A 21,488-nucleotide genomic window follows, 5' to 3' on the forward strand; every position below is an offset into this window, starting at 1 on the left:
AGTGTTGTTAGAGAAAAGTGGTTTGGTTAAGCCTTGATGTGATACCCAAATGAGATTCTAAACAAAGAAGTTGTCCAGGACATAAACTAGACTTGGAAGAATAGTCCTGGTCTTGGGGAAAGGCCTGTCAGTAGGATGGGCCAAGCTTGTGCTGCATTGAAGAGGGGACTGGGGGTGTGGTAACCAACTTACAAATCATGCCATGTTTCCAGGGCATGAACATTCTCCTTTCCACCCCCACCCCTAAACTGTATCCTTCAGTAGCCTATTTTAAAAAATATTTTTTATTTATTTCTCTCCCCTTCCACTCTCCCCTCCCCCTGAGTTGTCTGCTGTGTCTATTCCCTGTGTGTTCTTCTGTGTCTGCTTGTATTCTTGTCAGTGGCACCAGGAATCCTTGTCTCTTCTTGCTGCCTCATCTTGCTGCATCAGTTCTCCGTGTGTGTGTCACCATTCCTGGGCAGGCTGCACTTTTTTTGCATTGGGCAGCTCTCCTTATAGGGTGCACTCCTTGTGCATGGGGATCCCCTCTGTGGGGGACACCCCTGCGTGGCATGGCACTCCTTGTGCGCATCAGCACTGCATATGGGCCAGCTTACCACACAGGTCAGGAGGCCGTGGGTTTGAACCCTGGACCTCCCATGTGGTAGACGGATGCCCTATCTGTTGAGCCAAATCCGCTTCCCCTTCAGTAGCCTTTTACTACACCAACTCTTTGACCGTTGCCTATGGAAACAATCTATTTCTTTTGTTTTGTTTTCCAATAGTCTATGTGTGATCTTGCCTCCTGGAAATGAGGCGCCATGTTTTACACCACTTGCCTGGCTAACAGGGCATCTGACCTTGGACTGAGTTCACAGGAGCTCTCCTGTCCCCCTTATAGAATTGAACCAAACTGAGTCAGTAGTCTTGGTAATATTGACCTAGGGCCAGGACACGATCTAAAAAACTCGTAAGTCCTCATGAGCCGCCGCCTCACATGTCATTTCTCCTGCCAAATACCTTCCTGCCTCGACTACTCTGTTTTCTTCTCCTTAAAAAACACCTTCGGTTTTGGATTTTTCTAAGCCACTCTCCTCCGTTATGCTTTTTGTTCTTCATGAATGCCAAATGCATGATGTTAATGGTTATTCATCAATAATAATCAATATGCTATGGATTATGCCTGTGTGGCTTTACGATCTCAACTGAAGGGGTTAATGATAAGTATATGCTTACAGGACTGACTTGTGAGGGGGTTTGCAGTGTATTAATACAGTCTTTATGAACAAGGCTGACTAGTTGTTTTCGTTGGAGTTCATCCTTGCTTCCAAAGCACAAGCAATTTCCTTATTTTAATTTTTTTTGCTCATTCTTTGCTCTTAAAAACGTGTGTTTCCACTGATTCTAAAAATCAATAAGTAGGTATAGTAAGGATTTTGACAAATACAAAAGGACAAGAAGAAAATTAAATCCATCCATAATCGCCTCACGCAGAGATAAACATTTTAAAGTAATTTCCTTCCAGATGTTTCCTATGCATATGTATAGGCTTGGATGTACAAGACATATTTTATTTCTTATTTTCTTAAACCCAAATGAAATCCGACCTTATCCTTCAGCCATCCTTCTTGGAGATAGTACAATCACTTTGTCAACTTTGAAGAAATTTCATTGATATTTTTATTATAATTGACTGAAAATTAGAAATCAAACCGCATAAAGTAGGTGTGTTTATGTTTCGTCTCCCCTCTAAGAATATGGTATACAGTCTTCGTTCAAAGTTTCTTTTGTCTCTCGGAACATTGTTACAGTTTTTTCCTGGGCGGGGGAGGGGCGTGTGCCAGGAGTTCTAACCTTTTCTACATCTTCCAGATGTTTAACATTTTGTCATTTCTGTAGCATTTTCTGGTACTGCAGGCCTTAAGAAACGTACTGGGTTTTGTTTATATTGACTCTGTTTTCAACCATAGAAGGAAACTTTACTATTAGCCACGTTCGATTTTCAGTTTATTTGTTGAAGAATCTGGGATCGTGGCATCATTAGCAGATGAGAATGGCAACCTCTCACCGCTGCCTTTCACGTCTCATTACTTCAACCTGAGTGCGAAGGCCAGGGCTGGGGGGGCCGGCTCCCTCATTTTAAAGAGGATTCTCCAGTGCTTTCAAGATAAATCTTGTGTCAGCTGCTGTTTTGAGACAGATGTTCCCTTTCAAGTTGAGTAATTAATACTTGCTTTAAAAAATGTGCTTTGGCTTGAGAGTGTCTTAAGAAATCGGTAGCCACCTGCTTAAGAAACTATTGGATTGAGAGTAAAAGGGTCGACATGGACATAATTTGTTCCTCTATTGATCATTGAAGGGTCGTGACAGGGTAATTAGAAAAAAAGGTAACATTTGTAACATTTGTTTATATTATTCCACTTAGTCTCGTTAGACTTTATTGTGCCATTTTGTTTATTTTTGCTTTTATCACTTCTCTCTGCATTTTGCCTTCTGCATTTTGCTGATGGTGATCTTCTGGAGGAATCCTACTTTTCCCTTGAGATTCTTGCAGTGACTTCTCAAGTGTTCTCTTTCCAAGATGGCTATTGTGGCCTTCCTAATCTGGCACTGATTAATAATAAAATAATAACTGCTGCCTGACATCTATTAAGCACTTACTGTGTACCAGGAAGTCCAAAAAAGTTTATATGCTTCTTTTTTTCTTCTCAGAATTTAAAAAAAATTAACACATTTCAAATCAGCATGTCTGGTTCACCTGAGCTCCTTCATTGCCAAATCTGGAGGCAGGGACTGCTCCAGTTTCTCTGCTTTCCCTTTGTTGTTGATGACCAAGGTATTAAGGTATCTGCTGCATGGACTTTAAACTCCACATTCTCCTTATTTTTCTTGATCTGGACAGATTTGCCATCCTTTTGCCTGTCCTTGATTTCCTCAACTGCGTGGCATGGAGACAAGACATGACATACGAGCATGGCCGATGATAGGAGGCAAGGAGGACAGAGAGGAGTGGGATTTCTGTCTCCACTCTACGCTACCTTTTAATCCACACAGCAGTCCTTTGAGGTAGAGAGTATTACACTTGCTTCCATATGAGGAAACTGAGGCACTGGGAGAGGTGAAGCAGGTTGCCTGACAAACACAGGAAGAGGCCTGGATTTGAATCTAACAGCCGAACCCCAGAGCCCACTTCCCCACCCCGGGTAGCCCTGTTCTTGTGTAAATCATGGTGGGAAAGTTCTTCAAAGGAAAGTTTAATCCTACCTTATACCTATGAAGCATCAAAACATGTCTCTCTGGAACCACATTTAATTTCTGTTGTGCTTCTCAAGAGTGAACTTTTGATTCTGCTATGAAATGGCCCTAAGGACGTTCTATAAAGAACTTATTTATTCAGAATTCCTTATGGCCTGACTTAGATGATCTCTTAAATCTTCAGTTTGCAAAGTTCTTTATTTTTTTAAAGCAATGTATTAGTTTATCTCTTGCAGCAGAGTGAACATTCACCACTGGTAGAGTTGGGGTGTTCTACCTGTGCTTCGGCATCCACCCTCTAATCATGTTTCCAGGGTTTCCTGGTTAAGCTGTCTGGACCTGCTGAGCACAGAGTGGCAAACACAGAGGGCCTGGACTGCAAGGGGGAGAAGCAGCTTTGATCCAGCTTGGGGCTAGGAAAACTGGAAAGAGCGTGCCGATCTAAACAAAATGTGGCTCGAGTTTTTGTCTAGGGCTAGTATCTCGTTAGCTGTATGATTAAGATGCTAACATAATTTACAAATTTCAAAAATATATTTTTGATATATATGAAGACTCTTAAAAGTTATTTTGCCATTTGAAAATTCAACATCGTGTTTAACCAATGTAAAATGCGCTATTCGGAAAGGATACAAACTACCAATTTCCTATGTAATTAAACATTTCAATTTTGAGTGATAGAATTATCATGTTTATGTTTTTTAGAACATGAAATTTAGTTGTCTCTTCTAGAGTCACTTTAACTGAAATATCTTTTATGTTCTCTCTCTTTACCCTATATATCCATAAACAGTTACAATAACTGTCAGTTTGCCAGGGGCCTGCTGATGCAAAGCACCGGAAATGAGTTGGCTTTTATAAACGGGTTTATTTGGGATAAAAGCTTACATTTCTGAGGCCATGGAATGTCCAAATCAAGGCACCATGAGGGATGCTTTCTCACCATAATCAACTACTCTTGATGTGGGGTTCCTGCCACGTGACAAAGATGGCCGCTGATCTCGGCAGTAGTCCCCGCCCTCCCCTCCAGATCCTTCTGTCTCCAGGACAGCTGTGGGCAACCAGGCATAGGGTGTGTCTCTTTCTGGGCCTCTTCCCTCAGTCTCCGGGCTTCTCTGCTTTCCTCTCTCTCTCACATGGCGGAATCAAAAATGGCAGCTTCCTTTCTCTCTGTGTGTCTCCATTTATCTCAGACCCAGCGAAGGCGGAGATTCACTGACATAGTCCAAGCAAGGGCCACGTACCCGCAGGAATGGATTAGTTCAAAGGCATAATTGTTTTCTTTTTGGGATTTAGAAAAGAACTTCAAACTGACACAAGAACCAAACTGAAGCAGATTGGAATCTCCCAATTTCACTTCAAAAATAGTGATGGTAAGTTCTGGGTTATCAAGTGCTCAACTCACTCTTCTGCGATTCTAGGTCTGCCAATAAAATGATACTTTCCACAATTTTATTTTCTTCCAATTTAGATTATAGATACTTGCTGGAGTTGCTGTTTTTCAAACTTGTCGTGCTTCTTCCTTGAAAAAGAACACTTTTTCCCCACATTTGTTTTTGGTTTTATGTCCCAGGATGTTTACCTTTTGGGTTTCAATGGCAGGTTTTTTGGGGCTATCTACATAAAGACAAATTCATTTGGAAGCCAAATTTCATTACTTCTGCTACAAAGATAGGTCCAATAACAGATGCAACAGATTTTAACTACCCTTTCCATGGGGATCACAGATGGCACTGATGTGAAAAACATCTGTGGCACAGGCCAGGAGAGATCATTGGCTTCCTCTTAGCACTGGGGCAAAGGATGTGGCAAAAAGATCTAAAGATGCCTCGGAAAAGCCAGCCTGCCCCACGTGCACACGCAACTTGTGATAAACCAATCGTGACAGACTCAGAGGCCATCTACCGGGACCCACTGTGGAACCAGGCTCGTCCCACCCTGCTTGCAGAAACTGGAATGAAGAAAAGCCACAAGAAATTGGTTGCAATTAAAAATAGACACGGCCGAGAGAAGCAACAAAGTGTTGATACATGACACAGTGTGGATGAACCTGGACGGCATCGTGCTGAGTGAAACGGGCCAGACACAAAAGAGCAAATATCATATGATTCCACTTATATGATATATCTAGGAATAGCAAATTTGTGGAGACAGAAAGTAGGGCTGGAGAAGGGGGAGTGGGGAGGCACTGCTTCACGGGGACAGAGTTCTTATTTGGGGGATGCAAGAGTTTTGAGGATGGATGGTGACGATGGTCACACAATGGCTTGACTGTAAGTAATGCTGTTGAATGGTTCACCTATAAATGGCCAAATGGCAAATTTTGTGCCATATGTATGTTACCACAATAAAATTAAAAACAACACTACTCCCACCTCCCACAATATTCCTGGTTAAAAATAAAAAGACCATGTTTCAGCTTGCTAAAGGCTGCTAAGGCAATATACCAGAAATCCTCCTTTCCAATGGGGATTTATTTTTACTTTCTGAGGCTGTGAAAGTGCCCAAATCAAGGCAATATCAGGATAAGTTTTCTCCTCGAGCTGCAGCTGTGGGCCAGCAGGCACGCGGTGGTGTCCACTTGTCTCCCCCCTCTCCTCCGGGCCTCGATGTTTTCAGCTTCTGGCTTCAGTGGCTTCCTCTCAGCTTCTGTGTTCGTTGGATTTCAGCTTCTGGCTACTGGCAGCTTCTCTTTCAGCTGCAAGGAATTTCTCTCTGTCTCTGCGGGCTTTTTCTCTGTATATTCTTTCCATGTATAAAGGACGCCAGCAAAAGGATTAAGACCCACCCTGGGTTATGCCTTACTGAGTAATTGAATCAAATGGCTTTTAACTGACTCTGATCTAATAAGGTTCACAATAGGTTCACATCCACAGGAACAGACCAATATAAGAACATAATTTTCTGAGGCCCACAAAGGGCTCAAACTACCACAGACAATAAAGACTTGTGCATGGGAGAAGCATTTCACTGCGCAGGATGACAGCTGCAGCGGGGCTGACTCCCCTTGCTCTGCTACAGGTTATATATCTACAGGTAAATGAAGCAGCAAGGTAAGTAGGTGCAATCAGAATTGGAAAGAGGACCAAGAAAAAAGTGGGGCCATGCTGTATATTAACAGTGTTGACAATGCCATGTGGGCTTAGATGAGTCATTTATTTGTTGATCCATTTAACAAATATTCTCTAGCACCTGCTATGTGCCTGCTGCTAGGAGACATGGACTTGCAAATAAACATGCTTCCTGCCTTCCAGGAGCTCACAGTCCTGGCGGGAGCCTTCGTTCAGTGTGAAGCAGCAGCACCGGTGTGAAGGTAAATATACCCGGTACCATTTTGTTTCTTTTTTTTAAATCTTAGATTTATTTTTTTATTTCTCTCCCCTTTCCCCCCAGTCCCCCCCCATTGTCTGCTCTCTATGCCCATTCACTGTATGTTCTTCTGTGATGGCTTCTATCCTTATCACCGGCACCGGGAATCTGTGTTTCTTTTTGTTGCATCATCTTGTTGTGTCAGCTCTCTGTGTGTGCGGCACCATTCTTGGGCAGGCTGCACTTTCTTTCACGCTGGATGGCTCTCCTTACAGAGCACACTCCTTGCGCGTGGGGCTCCTCTATGTGGGGGACACCCCTGCGTGGCACGGCACTCCTTGCACACATCAGCACTGCACACGGGCTAGCTCCACATGGGTCAAGGAGGTCTGGGGTTTGAACCATGGACCTCCCATGTGGTAGGTGGATGCCCTATCCATTGGACCAAGTCCACTTCCCCATTTTGTTTCTTTTTACCCTCCTCAAGGCTTGTATTCATACAGTCCACGAGGTTGACTGCCACAAGCTCTAAACATTAATATTGATATAGTGATAAGCATTTTACGCATATTAACTCCCTGAGTCCTCATACAATTCTCTGAGGCAGGGGAGCTACTAATATCCGCATTTCACATGTGACAAGCAGGGGCATGGGGGATGGAAAGGATTCATGCAGGGTTCCACAGCTTCTCAGCCAGTTCTGGGAGGTGAACCTAGGTGGACTCTGCTCTTAATCATGGCTCTGGTGGGACTTCCTGGAAGCCTTCATCCAGAACATTGGGAAGGATGTGACCCCGTGGTCATGTCGTTTGTGCTGCCTGAGTACCCAGCATGTGTGGAGCTTTGAGACGTGTTATTGGTCACTGGCCTCACCAGCCAGCAGGGAAGAGAGGCTTGGCACCTGAGTGATGTTGGCAAACTCCTTCCAATGCAGTCTGAATCCTCCTTTATGACAGCCGGGCGACTGCAGGTAGCAGGGCTTTATGTACAACAAACTCCGGGGAAGCCAGAAGGACCCGAAACCAGCTCAGCTCTCATGGGCCAGGTAGGTCTGGGCACTTGGACCCCCGAAGCTCTAGGAAGGTGCTGGGGGACCTGGTGGCCCAGCAGCCTCTCCAAGAGGAGGCTGTCGCTGGAAAGATCTTCACGCTGCTCTGTCCCCAGGGGCCTCTCTCACTACTTTTATTCGCGTCTTCTTATCATGTGCGGCTTGCGTTGCTTCACGACCTTGACTGCTTATTATTTCCATGGAGCTGTGCTGTTGTCGGGGCTGTGATCCTCAGGTCCACATGTTCCATATAGACCTGACTACCAAGAGCACATATTATTCCCTGTCTTACAGGTCATTTGCCTCTCTGCACCCTCTCCTCCCTGAGCAGTGCTGTGCTGCAGGGGACAAACTCGGAGAACTACAGTTCCCAGAATCCCTTTCACACTGCCTTCCTGTCAGGTTTGGCCAATGGGAGGCACTTGTGGGAGGTTTGGGGGTGGGGAGAAGGGAGAAGCCAGAGCATTTCTACCCCCTTGGCCCATCTCTCTGTTGTAGGGAGTGGCTGTGTCTCCTCCAGATGCCAGCACCCTCGCCCTCTGTGGTCCCAGCTCCTGTGGACAACCCCTCCCTTTGTGGTCCCAGACCCTCTGATGAGACCTGGCTTAAGGTGCTTGGTTTAGGACATTGCGGATGGCCAGTCTGGAGTCCCCTGCCCTCGACTGGGGAGCTGACCCCTGCCCTGCCCACTCATCTGTGGCCAGGTGGTTCTCATACCTAGCCCTGGGTGTGTCCGGAGCTTAGGGAAGGAGGTGCTAGGTGTGTCAGGCACTCTGAGAATCTGAGAAGGGTGTAGTGAAACTGTCAATATGCATAGCTTTTCCAGCATAAACATGTATTTCTTCCCACACTGAGTGCCTACGTGACCCATGGCAATAATTGGCATAGCTGGCAGTCCAGGGAACAGAAGAAGAATCTGTTGATTAGAATGGAAAGAGAATCAGGGGAAAGGACCATGAAAGAGAATTCCATGAATATTACATTTTGAACATAGATCTAAAAATAGAGTTAATAATGTGGGTAATTATGAAGTTGTTGATAATAAAGTGATCGGAAGGAAAGGAATCACAAGAGATTATCTAGATCATTTTCCCATGCCAAGAGAATAAAAAACGTGGTTGTCAACTATTTAAACACTTACATCCCTAAACCTAGAGATGAATGTGTTCCTGAGAAATTGCCGCAGTAGGAAACCTGCCCGGCCCTCCACCTTGGTCGCCTGTGTCCCTTATGCTGCTTTATTTTCCTTCTTAGCCTTTTCAACAACTGCACTTAGTTTTTATGTTTTTTCATTATTATTTTATGTTTTTTATGAAAAAAGCAGCTCCGTCTTTTTTGTCCATTGCTTTCCCTTCAGTGCCTAAAAAGTGTCTTGCATAACAGTTAAAATTTTCATTGAATAAATGAATCGATTAATACATGTATTGAAAAATGTCTCCAGGAACATACACTAGCTGTTAATCATATCCACCCTGGGGAATACAATGAGCAAAGCTGTGAGGGAATTGTTGGGAGAAGGGGGTAGGATAGCATCGCATTATTTTATTACCCTTTATACTGCTTATATTTTGCATTACTTAATGCAAATTACTTAAGTCACTTAAAAAAGTGACTTGATTTACATGCACAAACATGTAAAGACTTATGTAGCTATTATGTGTAAGGCAAATATATGTTTATAAATATCCTATTGTCTTTTTCAATGCGTATGTCAATTTTCTATAGCAAGGTGGTAAGTTTCTTTATAGGAGGATTCACATTTTAAGATCTATTTTTAGTATTTAGTAAGAAATTAAGGTATAACTATTGCACGAATGTCTGGGAGAAACAAAACAGCACTGACACTGATTTTTAGAATAAAAATTCCCTCCCAATGTCTTGCAACAATCTTTCATCAGTACTCAGTAAAATAATAAAAATTGATGTTAAGAATACTTGCAAATATTTAAGATATACTTGACCATAAACATAAATAGAATCATTTTGTAAGGGTACAAATTAAACCGACACATATAATAACTTTATTTTAAGACTCTAAAATTGCAAAAGTAAGTAGATGAGTCAAGACCTAGTCAGAAAACAGAGCCTATTACAGGTACAGTTCAGTAAAAATATTGATTATGGGGAAATCTTTATGGAGGTATGGGAAGAGCTGCAAAGCCAGGCAACCTAGAGACTAGCAAGGGCCTGCTAGACCCCTCTCCCTCGCTCACGTCTGGAGGAGACACAGAAGGATGCAGTGCCACAGAGGCCAAGACCCCCGGTGGGTTCTGGGACCACACCCTGGGGTCACAAAGCAAAGGGTCGTCTACAGGGGCTGGGACCAGAGAGGGAGAGGGTCCTGGCATCTGGAGGAGACATAGCTACTCCCTAAAGTAGAGAGATTGGGGGAGAAATACTCTGGCTTCTCCCTTCTCCCCACCCTCAAGTCTCCCACCAGTGCCTCCCATTGGCCCAGCCTAACAGGAAGTCAGTGTGAAAGGGACTCTGGGAAATGTAGTTCTCAGTTTGCCCCCTGCAGCGCAGCACAGCTAGGGGAAGAGAGGGTGCAGAGAGGCAAACGACCTGCGCAGATGGTGTAGTAGAGGGAATATGTGATTTTCATAGAATAGTCAAGCCTACATAGAAGATTTTCATTTTATATAACATTTACTCAAGTATATTTGGATAAGTATATCAGTGTAGATTGAAAACAGTATTAATAGTTTCCCATCCTACCTGTTTTTAGACTCAAGAATCCTTTTCACAGCAATATATAATATTACCATCACTTTGTTAATCATTTCTTCTTGTGTTAAGTGCATGTTATGGCATAAAAAATAAATACATATGGAAGCGGCTGTGGCTCAACTAGTTGGGCTCCCGTCTACCATACCCTGGGTTCACATCCCAGGGCCTCCTTGTGAAGGCAGGCTCGCCCATGCACTGCGGAGAGCTGACGACCTGTGCGCTGCGGGGATGGCGTAGCAAGATGACACAGGAAAGGGAGACAAGCAGATACAGAAAAAATGAGCGGCAAATGGACACAGAGAAGAGACAGCAAAGGATGGAACAAGCCGCAAGGGGGGGGGGGGATAAAAAAATAAATAAATCTTTAAAAAAATAAACACATATTGCATTGCTTGCTTGACGTTAGGGATTTTTGCATCTCTGCTAAAAAAAAAAGAAATGTTTTAAAGATCTTTTTTTAATGATTTGTTTCTAAATGACAAACTAAGATTTTGAAGCTATGTTTGTCAGCATTTCTTATGGAAACTCTCTCACAATAAATTAAAAGCCAAATTAGACATAACTGTCATTATACTTTCTCTTTTTAACTTTGGTGTTTTTGAATTCCTGGAGACATCTCAATGTGATATGTAGAAATTTAAATGGAATTAATGTACCTTATGGATCCACTGAGGATCTTCTTGAGCTGGGTTTGTAGAATTAGTATCATTTACTGCTTTTGACCAACTATATAACTGAAAAGGTTTTTCCCAGTGATTTATGCCACCATAAAATACTTGGTCTTATTTCTGTTAACTATGATTTGGAAGATGTAGTAAGTAAAATGTTAATGAATGTGTTGAATGATTTGGATTAACTGGAATGACAAAAATGCCTTAAGCAAGGAGTGATAGTTTGCGACTATCGGCAAACCCATAGATAAAACTGTTATTTACTTTGTGTCCTTAGAAATCTGACTGATCCAGAGCAATACCAAAATGTTAGAGCTGCTCTTTGATCATCATTCCTGCTTTTTCTTCCTAAATTTTTTATTATGGAAAATTTAAACTGTAACCTAGATAAAAGTCACCCCATGGACTATTCACCAGGCTTCGACAAGCATCAGCTCAGGTTCAGTCTTGTTTTATATATACTCCTATCCCATCCTTTCCCTCTCTTCCTGAACTCCACTGGACTATTTTAAAGACAATCTCAGACATCATAACACTTCATCCCGGGCTTGAAGGTGTCTTTTGATGGAGAGCACTGGTGGCTTTCCATTCGCTTGTGTGGTAGAATGGTCAACACGCAGGTTACCTGCTTCCTCCTATTGGGCAAGCGCATGGGGAATTACTAGGGAGATGAGAGCTTCGTTGCGTGGCTCTAGGTGCAGGTTCTAGGAAAACAGTCTTGTCAGATGCACAGGTCGTTCTTAGGAGGGGGCACACAGAGGATGTCCTGTGGCATGCGTTTAAAAATCAGATCCCGATGCAGTCATCTGGTCCAAAGGACCACCCCAGGGAAAGAGGAGTTTGGTCAGGTATCCTTTAGAGGCTGTCACAAAAACTCTAGAAACTTGAACTTGCTCTTCACCAGGAGTGGCAAGAGCCACCCAGAAGGGTTGTGCTGGTGAAGGACGAGAGGACTTTGTGGAAAAATAAGCAGAGGAAGGATTTCTTGAAGGCAGACTTTCTCTTCTCACACTACACAGCCTCCCTGGAAAACAACATCCTGTCCAGGGCATCGTTTCCTACCTGGGCTGATTGCTCTCCGACCTGCCCCCGGGCATCCCTGCCCCTCGGCATTCCTGCCCCTTGGCATCTCCCTCAGCCCAGGGTCAGTGTGAGTGGATGGTTCTACACACGTGCACAGGCTCCTCCTCTTGGACAGGTCTGAGGTGGGCCTGATCGCTTGAATGTGCTGTGCCCTCACCCCTCCTTATTTGTTTTCTGACTCATGCCCTCATCCAATAAGAAACACAGGAGAGGAGATAGAGAATTATAGCTTTCTTACCTCTTTCCCATAACCCTCAGGCTACCCGATCACTAGTTCTTGTCCTGCCTGCCTCTTAAAAGCCTCCCAATTTCTCTCTCTTATTACCAGGGCCCCTGCTTGGGTTTAGACTTTTTTTTTTTTTTTTGAGAAGTAGTGAACTTGTCTTAGAACCAATTCATTCTCCACCTTGCTGTTAGAAACACATTGGATATGCAAATCTCCTATCTCTCAAATCTTAGATTCTTCCGACTTACCATTTTGTATGATAAATACTAACCAGAGTGTCTGTCTAGCCCTACCTACTGGTTAAACTCAACTGGTATTTCTTACTTTGATCTGTATCATCCATCTACATGGAAATACACAGAGTTCTCCAACTAGGCCAAAGGCAGATTATGGCTCCTGGGTCTGATTCAGATGGAGCACGAGATTCTGCCTTTCTAACAGGAACCTGGCTAATGGTGCTGGCCCATGGTCACAGGGCTAAGGACCTACTTACCTTTAACTATCAGCAGAGTCAAAGTTGCTCCTTCTCCTTGTCATTCATTCTGTTTTAACTGCTCTCTGCCTTCTGCCATTTTATTTTGCTGAAGCAACCAGATTCTCTCCCAGATCCCTTACTTGGCCAAACTCTTCCTATCCTTCAAGTCCCAGCTCTAATCTGACGTCACTTGACATTCTGCCCCGAGTTCCCCAGAGGAGCCGGGCCCCTCTTTTCCTCTGTACACTGCATCTCTTACACCCTCCCATTCCAGCCCCAGCTCCCACCATGGCACGTGCTCGCTTCTGCATCTCCCACCAAAACTCACAGTGCAGTCGTGTGGAAGGAACACAGAAGGTAGTTGTTGACAAATAGATAGGTGAATCCCCCTTGATAACTTAACAAACATCCTTTGCTAGTCCCATGGCATTCTCAGGTAGTATGTAAATATTTCTAAGGTGCCCTGAAAGTTTCATGGGCCACCATCTGTGGAGATGAATTATAACCCCACATTAATGTCAGTGTGGGTATCAGAACATATGGGCTTGGGCTCTCTCTGGGCAAGCTTTGGTCTGATGATGCACTCATCTTGGTCTGTCTTTATTCTTCAGATTGATTTGTCAGCATCTTGAGGGCATCTCCCACTCTCTGGGGAGATTCACATTAACCCAACTTTGAAGACTTGCATAAAACTTAGAAAGCCAACTATTTATCTGCGGTGAGAGGCTAACAGCACAGCCAGCCAGAAGAGTGGAAGCTGCAGGATTAGCCCTTTCTTTGCTGTAATCAAGCTTTAAGGGAAGTCAAATCATAATTCAAAGTTTGGTAAGGGTAGCATCAGAAGAGTGGATTTAGATACATTGGATGTTCAGCAGCATCCATTTTAAGCTAGCTTGAGTCATTCAAACCAGGATGGCCACAGTCTTGCCGATGGGATCAGAATTAGTTAAGGTCTGGTGGCCACACACTCTCCATTCCTCTCCCCCAGAAAGATGGGTTTCCAGTGGGACTTCCACCTTTCTGGGGAAGGCTTGGACGGGCCTGCCACCATTTGCCCCAGGCACCGCTCCAACCCCAGCTTCCGTGGCACTGCATCCCCTTCAACTGACTCATCTTTCCATAAAGCCATTCTCTCGTTCTTAAGCTGACTTTGCATAACTTGGCCCTGATCCTTCACTTGTTGTTTTCCATCCTTTCTAAGTCCTGGGAAGCACTTTTCAATAAATTCCCAAACGATGCCAAAAAAATAACCCTCCCCCTCTGGAGCAGGGCTGATGTGATGGAGGAGTTGGTAGCATAAGACGTGGTGGTGGGCGGGCGGCTGAAGCTCCTCCAGCCCACCTCAGCATGGAAAGGGGAAAACAACGCCCCACCTCCCCCAGCAAAGGCTGGAGGGCAGCTCTTTCCTGGGGTAGAAGTAGAATACTAGTAGGAGGGGAGCACTGCTTCCCCCTTCTCCCTCTCTAAGAGAGAGGAGGCTTGCCTTGGCGGAGGTGAGGGGGTGGGCGTGCTGGGGCCCTGGATGCTGGCATTTGGAACCGCGGCCCTCTGATGTCACCGTGAAGCTGTTGGGAGAAAGGGCCCCCTGACTAGGAAATCCCAGCCCCTCAGAGAGGAGAGGTGGGAGCAAGGCAAAGAGTTCTGGACTTTCGCAGCTGGTGGGGGGCGGTTAGGACTTGTTTCTCCCACTGGGTGTAAATATTGCAATGACTGTCTCATGGAGGAGGCCGATACAGAATGGTGTCTCTCCATCTCGACAGAGCCCTTGGGCCGTCCAGGGACCTTGTGGATCTGCAGATCCTGCGTTTCCACCGGGGGAGGGCAGCGGGTGCTTTGGTAGGCTGCGGCTCTCCCCATTCCCTTCCCCGCCACCTGCCCAGGCTCTCCTCCTTGCAGCTCTTGCGGTGTCCACTGTGCCGGAGCTACGAGCATTTCAGTTTGCAGCCTTGGTCCCGTCACGTGGCAGGAAACGGGCCCCGGGTCAGTGGTGTGGGGGCAGCACGGGCTGGAAAGAGTCGGTGAGCGGGCAGATGCGCGGGGGGAGGACGGCGTGGGCGGCGGGGGCGCCGGCGGGGTGCGTGCGGGCGCGCGGGTGCGCACGGCGAGGGGCGCACGGGAACAGGTCGCGCTGGAATGTGGAAATGTTTGTCTGCGAGGACCTGTTGACTCATGTCGAAAATAGCAGAACAAGCCGGCACGGCGGCCCCCCCCCCCCCACCCCGTGTTACGGTGGCAACGTGGGGGGAAAAGGCTGGGGAATGTCAGAGAATATTTCTGGAATAAAAGGACGCCCCCCCACCTGGGGTCTTTTCTCTTCTTGGCCACCGCTGGCCGGCTGCGAGTCTCCGCCGCTCAGGGGCTTTGCGGGCCCCCCGTCCTGCTCTGCAGAGGTGAGGTGGAAGGAATTACAAAGAGAGAACTTTTTACAGTTTGTGGCCAAACAGCTCTCAGCAGGTCCTCCCTGCAGCTTCCCTAAATCTTCTCTCCGAAGTGTTACCATGTAATTTCTCTGCAGAAAGCCCATTTAACACCCTGACCTCCCTGGCTTGGCGCTTTCTCTTTTGAAAACCTCTTCTTTGTGCTAATTACCATAGCTACACATCGGTGGCCCGGAATTATTTTTTTCATTAAAAATAAAATAGCCCAAACTTCCAGTTAACTTCTCTCTGCATCTTCACCACCCCCTCCCACTTCAGTTCTCTCCAGGCAGGGATGGCGTGTGGGGTTCACACCGTTATGGTCAACTTTTTCTTATTGATTCAGCTGCTTCCCCCGGTAAGCTTTCTATGGTCAGGCTGCAGAGAAGGAAGACATTTCAAAACTATTTCAAATACTCAAACTCAAACGGATAAAGGACAGTAAAAATGCTTCCGAGTTTTCCTTCGGAGTGGTTTTTGGGAACCCAAATCTTGCACCGAAAGACTCAGAAAGCATGTGGTAGGCTACCTTTAAAGTAGTTTTCTGTGATATGTTTTTTTTTTCATGATGGTAAGGAAAACAATATACATTAACAAATAAGATGAAACTGTTAGATGTGCTGTGATTGTGACACCATTCTGATTTTCAAATTCAGATTTAGATGTGCTTCTCTGTTTTCCTGCTGGGTTTACATTTCAGTCTATCCTGTGGAAAGCGTGCGTTAGTTTAGAACAGGGGTTCTGAGCCTTTTTTGTTCCACGGACCCCTGTGCTGGTCAGGTGAAAACCACAGACCCCTTACTTAGCCCACACTATACTGTGTGTTATTTAATAAATATATCACACCTACACCAATGTGTCCCCACAAGAATATTTTTGAATTTCAATTCAAGCTCACGGACCCGTTGTTAAACACAGAACCCCTGGTTTAGAAGAAAATGTTTTTCATGAGCCTGTCACTGGGAAATGTGCCTTTTTATTGCCTAGACTGTTGAGGGTTTTATACAATTCCGTCAGTGATTATTCCTCAGAAATAATGTCATGACTTGGTTTCTTATTGCTGTATCCATTTCATAGATGGTGAGAGAGAGGACGGGGCTACCAGGGAGGTGAAATTAGAACCCACCGTTACAGATGTTGCCCAGCTGTGGTTTAGCTTCAACACTAGATTGCAAACGTGTCTGTGCCAAATATCTGATGAAAGGTGAAATGCCTGGGGACTTGCCATCTCTGGGGCTGTTTCTAGATTTGTAAAGGGAAAACAAAGAGCTGTGGAGCAGTTCCACAATGTTAGAGAGGGAGAAACCCCTTGGAGTGCGGAAACCGTGGGCCTGTGGCTCCCCGGCCAGCTGCGGATGAAAGCTGCTGGGGCATCCTTCACTGGCTTGTTTTTGTGAACGTCACTTCCCTGCCAGTTGCAGTGCCAGGAATTGCTGCCTTCCACGTTCTTCTTGTAATTTGGATTCCAATCTGGAAAATGTGTCGGGCAGATTCTTAGTGACCCCTCAAGACCCCACTGCTCTGGCCTCCGAGAAGTAGCTTCGGGGCAGCCCTGTCCACCCTGGAGACAGCGTCCACGCGGGCGCCACGGGAGCTTGACGGTCCTGTTCCACTGGCCTGAGGCTGTCAGTGCTGGCTTTAGAAAGTTCCCTCTGAAGTGGATGAGCTGGTGGGGTCAGTCTGCAGTCTCCATTCTCCACTGTGGGTGGGGGGTGCAGTCCCAGAGGCTCCCCCTCAGACTGGACCCTGAACCTCAAGAGGGCAGTGAGCAGGCGGAGAGGCCTCGGCAATGCTCTCGCCACGCCCGGAGGGGGTGGACAGCGCCTCTGATCTGGCCGAGCCCAAGAGGCGTGCCTGGGCCAACCCCGAACCACCTTCCTGCCCGCACTGGACTGTGCCAGGGCTCCTTCTGGGCCACGCAGAGAGCAGAAAGGCCAGAGCATGGCCTGTGAGAAGCCTCAGGGAGTTTGCTCCTCGTGCTTCCTGAAGGCCTCGCATTCTTCCAGAGCACCCTCAGCAGGGACGGGGTCCGATGCCTGCTGCGTGCTGGGCCAAAGCCCCCGCGGAGGGGGGCAGAGGCGAGGAGGACCTCGTGGGGTGCACCTGGCCGACCCCCGTGCAAGCTGAGCTTTGCCTCTGGGTGGTGGGCTCCGTGAAGGCAGCCCCTGGTCTTAGCGCCAGCGCCGGCGGGATCTGGGTCTGCGCAGGCCTGCCCCCAAAGCTCTCACGCCACGTCCTGGTGGCCTACGGTCACAGCCAGGTTAGCCGGCCCCAGCAGCTCTGCAGCCCAGGGAGCCCGTCCAGGCGCCCTCCTCTAGGGTCCCAAGCGCCCCAGCCCCTTGTCCCTCCTTTCAGTGCTCTGCGCTCATGGTGACTCACCCCCCCCCGAGGGGCCCCAGGGGACCTCCACGGCCAAGGCACTCACTTAGCTGAAAAGGGCCCCAAAAGTGTCCACACCCCAATCCTCGAACCTCGGGCCGTGTTCCCTTACACAGGGACTTGGCAGGCGTGACGGAGTTAGGGACCCTGGGGTGGGGAGATGCTCCTGGGTTATGGGGGGTCTGGTGTCATCACAGGGTCTTAATGAGGGGCCAGGAGGGTCAGGGTCAGAGAAGGACACGAACGGGCAGACGCGGAGGTCACAGTGATGCCACCACAGCCTCGAAGGTGGAGGAAGGGGCGCCTCCAGTTGCAGGAAGCGTCCAGAAGGCGTTCTCCGCTGGGGCCTCCCGATGCAGCTCAGGCTGGCCCGTGCCTCGATGGCAGCCCCGCAGGAGCCCCCGGGGGCTTCTGACCACCTGAGCCATCAGGTACCAAGGCTGAGTTGTGCCACGGTGCGAAGCTGTTACAGCAGCCACAGGGCACGAATGCAGGCACGTGGGCCCCTTCCTCCACTGAAAAATATTAAAAACTATTTTCATATAATTGTGTCGGTGCAAAGACACATATATCAATATCACATATTGAAACTTTTTTTTCAAAGATGTATTTTATTTAATTCCCTCCCCCCCTTGCCGCTTGCTTGCTGTCTGCTCTCTGTGTCCATTCGGTGCGTGTTCTTCTGTGTCTGCTTGTCTCCCTTTGTTGTGTCATCTTGCTGCATCAGCTCACCGTGGGCACGGGCTGTCAGCTCTCCGCAGGCGCTGGCCAGCCTGCCTTCACAAGGAGGCCCTGGGAGGCGAACCCAGGGCTTCCCCTATGGTAGACGGGAGCCCAATCGATTAAGCCACAGCCACTTGCCATGAAACATTTTTTTTTTAATCTAAAAATTCTTTAGTTCCTTTTAGTTTAAAAGACATTCAGACATTTCCAAGGTATCCTAAGCATGCGGTGGGCCCTGGCATGGCCGGGTTGTGCCTGTAGACGTGTCCATTCACGGCGTCTTACTCGCATCTGCTCGCCCTGCCGCCGTCACTTTGGATTCCGTGTAGCCAGGGGCGCGCCAGCTGGGGGAGGTCAGCTGTGCTGCTTTGCCGCCTAATCCCTTGATGAACCGGGGGCACCTCTTGGTCAGGGAGAGCTCTCCAGGCTGCTTCAAGTCACGGGACGCCAGTGTAGTCCCCTCGATATCAAACCCAATAAAAAGCCCTAGTGGAGTGAAGAATTGTGAGACTCTTGCCGTTCAGTCCTGTTCCCTGGAAGCTTCTGCATGATCAAAATTCCTTTCTTCACCTGTGCTGCAAATGCAACATAGAATGGGTTACTGGTAAAAATTTAATACTATTTAAGATCTTAGGAGGAAAAATCTCTGCCTTAGCTTCCGAGGGCTGCCGTAATGAAGTCCCTCCAGCTGGGTGGCTGAGAAGGGAAGGTGACATCAGGCTGGGAGAGCGTGCGCCCCTGAGAGCTCTTGGGGCCCCTGCCCGCCTCTTCCCGCCTCTGCTGGTGGCGGCCATCCTCGGCGTTCTTGGCTTGTAGCTTCATCGGTCCAGGATCTGCCCCTGGATTCACAAGGCCTATTCTCCCCTTTTCTGCCTGTTTGTTGGTGACTAAGTTTCCTCTTGGAGGAACCCCTGTCATTGGCTTAGGGCCACCCTAATCCCATTTTCTCTCAACTGACCACATCTTCAAATGTCTAAATGCATCCCTGTTCATGGGACTGGAGTTAGGACCTGCACGTATCTCTCTGGGGGATACAACGTAACTGACAATACCTTACAATATATTTATATAATTAATCAGTTATATTAATTATATTTTTATAATTATATCATTAATTAATTATATTAATACTAACCGTGGTTTAAATTTTCAATGAATTATTTGGACTTTATCATTTTATTAGGCAAAATACTTAAAAAAGATAGCTATACATCTGACTTTTGCCACTTTATAATTTGGCTTCTGTTCTCCTACGTAGGCAAAAATGCAAAACAAAATTTTTCCTCCTCCCTCATGTAAAATACTTGCCACACTTGGTCTTTGCAGGAAACGCTATCTTTCAAGCTTTTGACTACAAGCGTTGATGCTGTGAATTGAAAGCTACTTCACTGCAGACCCCATGAACTGGTCCCACTTCCCCGATCACGAGACGCTTTCTTGCAAAGTCAAGGTTGAGGGAGGTTCAGAGAAGGGATGACGGAACCTGTGACCAGAGCCCTTGCTGGCTTCCTGAATTCTGGCCCTAGTGTAGGATTTCTTAGACCCCTGCTCTAATCTGCTGCTGTTCTGGAGAAGGCTCAACTGAGAAGGAAAGCCATCAATTTCAACCGCTCAGCCCCGTGAGGTGCCTCGCAGCCAGTGGTGAAGTCCCTCTGTCATCGAGGGGCTTGCTTGAGAGGGAAGGAGACGGGCCTCCCAGCGCCTGGGTGAGGACAGGCACTGCCCCGGGCGTGCATCTGTGACCGCTGGAGTCTCTCTACCTGCCATCCGCACCAACTGTGCCCCCCTACACAGAGGCCCCAAGCGTCCTCGTTGGGCTGGTCCAGCCCTGAAGGAGCAGGTGGAGCCACCAGATGGTTTCCTAAATTCTCGGCCAAGGTGGTGACCGGCGGTCCAGTTGCCAGGGGAAGCCTTTTGACCCCGTCCAAGGGCAACCGAAAGGAGCCACGGATTTTAGCGCTAAGAAAGGCGGGAATGGAGTGCTTGCCAATCTTGGAAGGGCTCGCTCGGCCTTAGCGCCATCTCGGTGGGAAACCTCCGCGCCATGAGGGCCAGGACGGAAGCGCAAAAGAAGAAAGCTGAGGCAGAGGTCCAAGGAAACCGTGAGCGGGAGCGCCCACGGAGACGAGGGGAGCAGGCATGCCGAATGCCGGAGGCCCGGGAACCTGTCCTGACTGCGCGCTGCTCTCTAGAACTCTACACACCGGGTCCAGAGCTCCCAGCGGTCGTCAGACTTCGTGACCCCCTCTGAGAGACCCACCTTGTTCACTCGGAAGCGGTCCCTTTGGTCCGTTGACCCGTGACGTTCCGGACTAGCTCTGTTCTCAGTTATGGCCAAGTGTTAACAATGGCCAGAAGTAAAATAAATCATCTCTTCTGCTGTCTTAGCTGAAGAATCAGAAAAAAAAAAAATTGGAAGTTTTTAGATAAAACAACACAGAATGAAAGAAAAGAAAGACTTAGAATGGAGAAATAAAAGGAAAGGAAAGGAGAAGTGAGTTGTGGGGTGGGCCCCCCGCCAACTGACCTCCAACCTGGACTCCTCCCCACGGGTTAAGGGGGTTTCAGGGCTGACGGAGGGGTGGTCCTCGCTGCAGTGGCCCCGCGCCACCTCCAGGCCCCAGGAAGCTTGCCTGGTGACCCATTTGGCAGCGGCCGGAGCGGTCCCGCTGGGCTCCCGGATGGCTCCTGCAAACAATCTCCCGGCTCCCAGGGGTCAGGCTGTAGCCCGGGGCACCCCGAGCCAGGCCTGTGGCCGGGTCTACCCGCTGGCTCCAGGAGTGTGGGGGCGTCTCCAGGAGTGTGGGGGCGTCGGCGGGAGAGCAAGGGCGGGACAGCAAGGGCGGCTCTTGATCTCTACCCTCCCCTCTTCCTGCCCCGAGAAAATGATTCCAGGGTGCACATTTCTTTGTACATTTAGGCTCTCTTTGTGGAAAACAACTTTATTATTCAACGTTAATAACATCAACTTTGAACCTTAATTCTGCAAACCACAGAATTTTAAAAATGCCGTAAAGGGCTGACATGGGTGCTCTTCCCCGACTCTCAAAAGAATTGTTTTCGTAATTACTGAGCGGGGTGAAATGGAATTGTCCCCCCCGCAGTAAACAGGAGGGTGTGATGACAGCCCAAGCAAAAACATTAATCATATTCAGATTAATTAACAACGGGAAAGTTTCAGCGCATTCCT

At 47.5% G+C, this 21,488-nt stretch overlaps 2 long non-coding RNA genes across 2 annotated transcripts; one reads left to right on the plus strand and one right to left on the minus strand.

Moving 5' to 3' along the window:
- The first annotated feature begins 4,531 nt into the window (after nt 1-4,531).
- Nucleotides 4,532-10,727, plus strand: LOC131280514 (uncharacterized). Its single transcript, XR_009188128.1, has 3 exons — nt 4,532-4,610; nt 6,492-6,550; nt 10,503-10,727. It is a non-coding gene; the product is annotated as an uncharacterized lncRNA (long non-coding RNA).
- A 7,474-nt stretch (nt 10,728-18,201) lies between these two features.
- Nucleotides 18,202-21,183, minus strand: LOC101421243 (uncharacterized). The gene is made up of 3 exons (XR_188238.4): nt 20,826-21,183; nt 20,559-20,686; nt 18,202-18,873 (listed from the first exon to the last, which is right to left on the minus strand). It is a non-coding gene; the product is annotated as an uncharacterized lncRNA (long non-coding RNA).
- Nucleotides 21,184-21,488: the final 305 nt, after the last annotated feature.

This window comes from Dasypus novemcinctus, chromosome 11, assembly GCF_030445035.2.
Source record: "Dasypus novemcinctus isolate mDasNov1 chromosome 11, mDasNov1.1.hap2, whole genome shotgun sequence".
Lineage (NCBI taxonomy): Eukaryota > Metazoa > Chordata > Mammalia > Cingulata > Dasypodidae > Dasypus > Dasypus novemcinctus.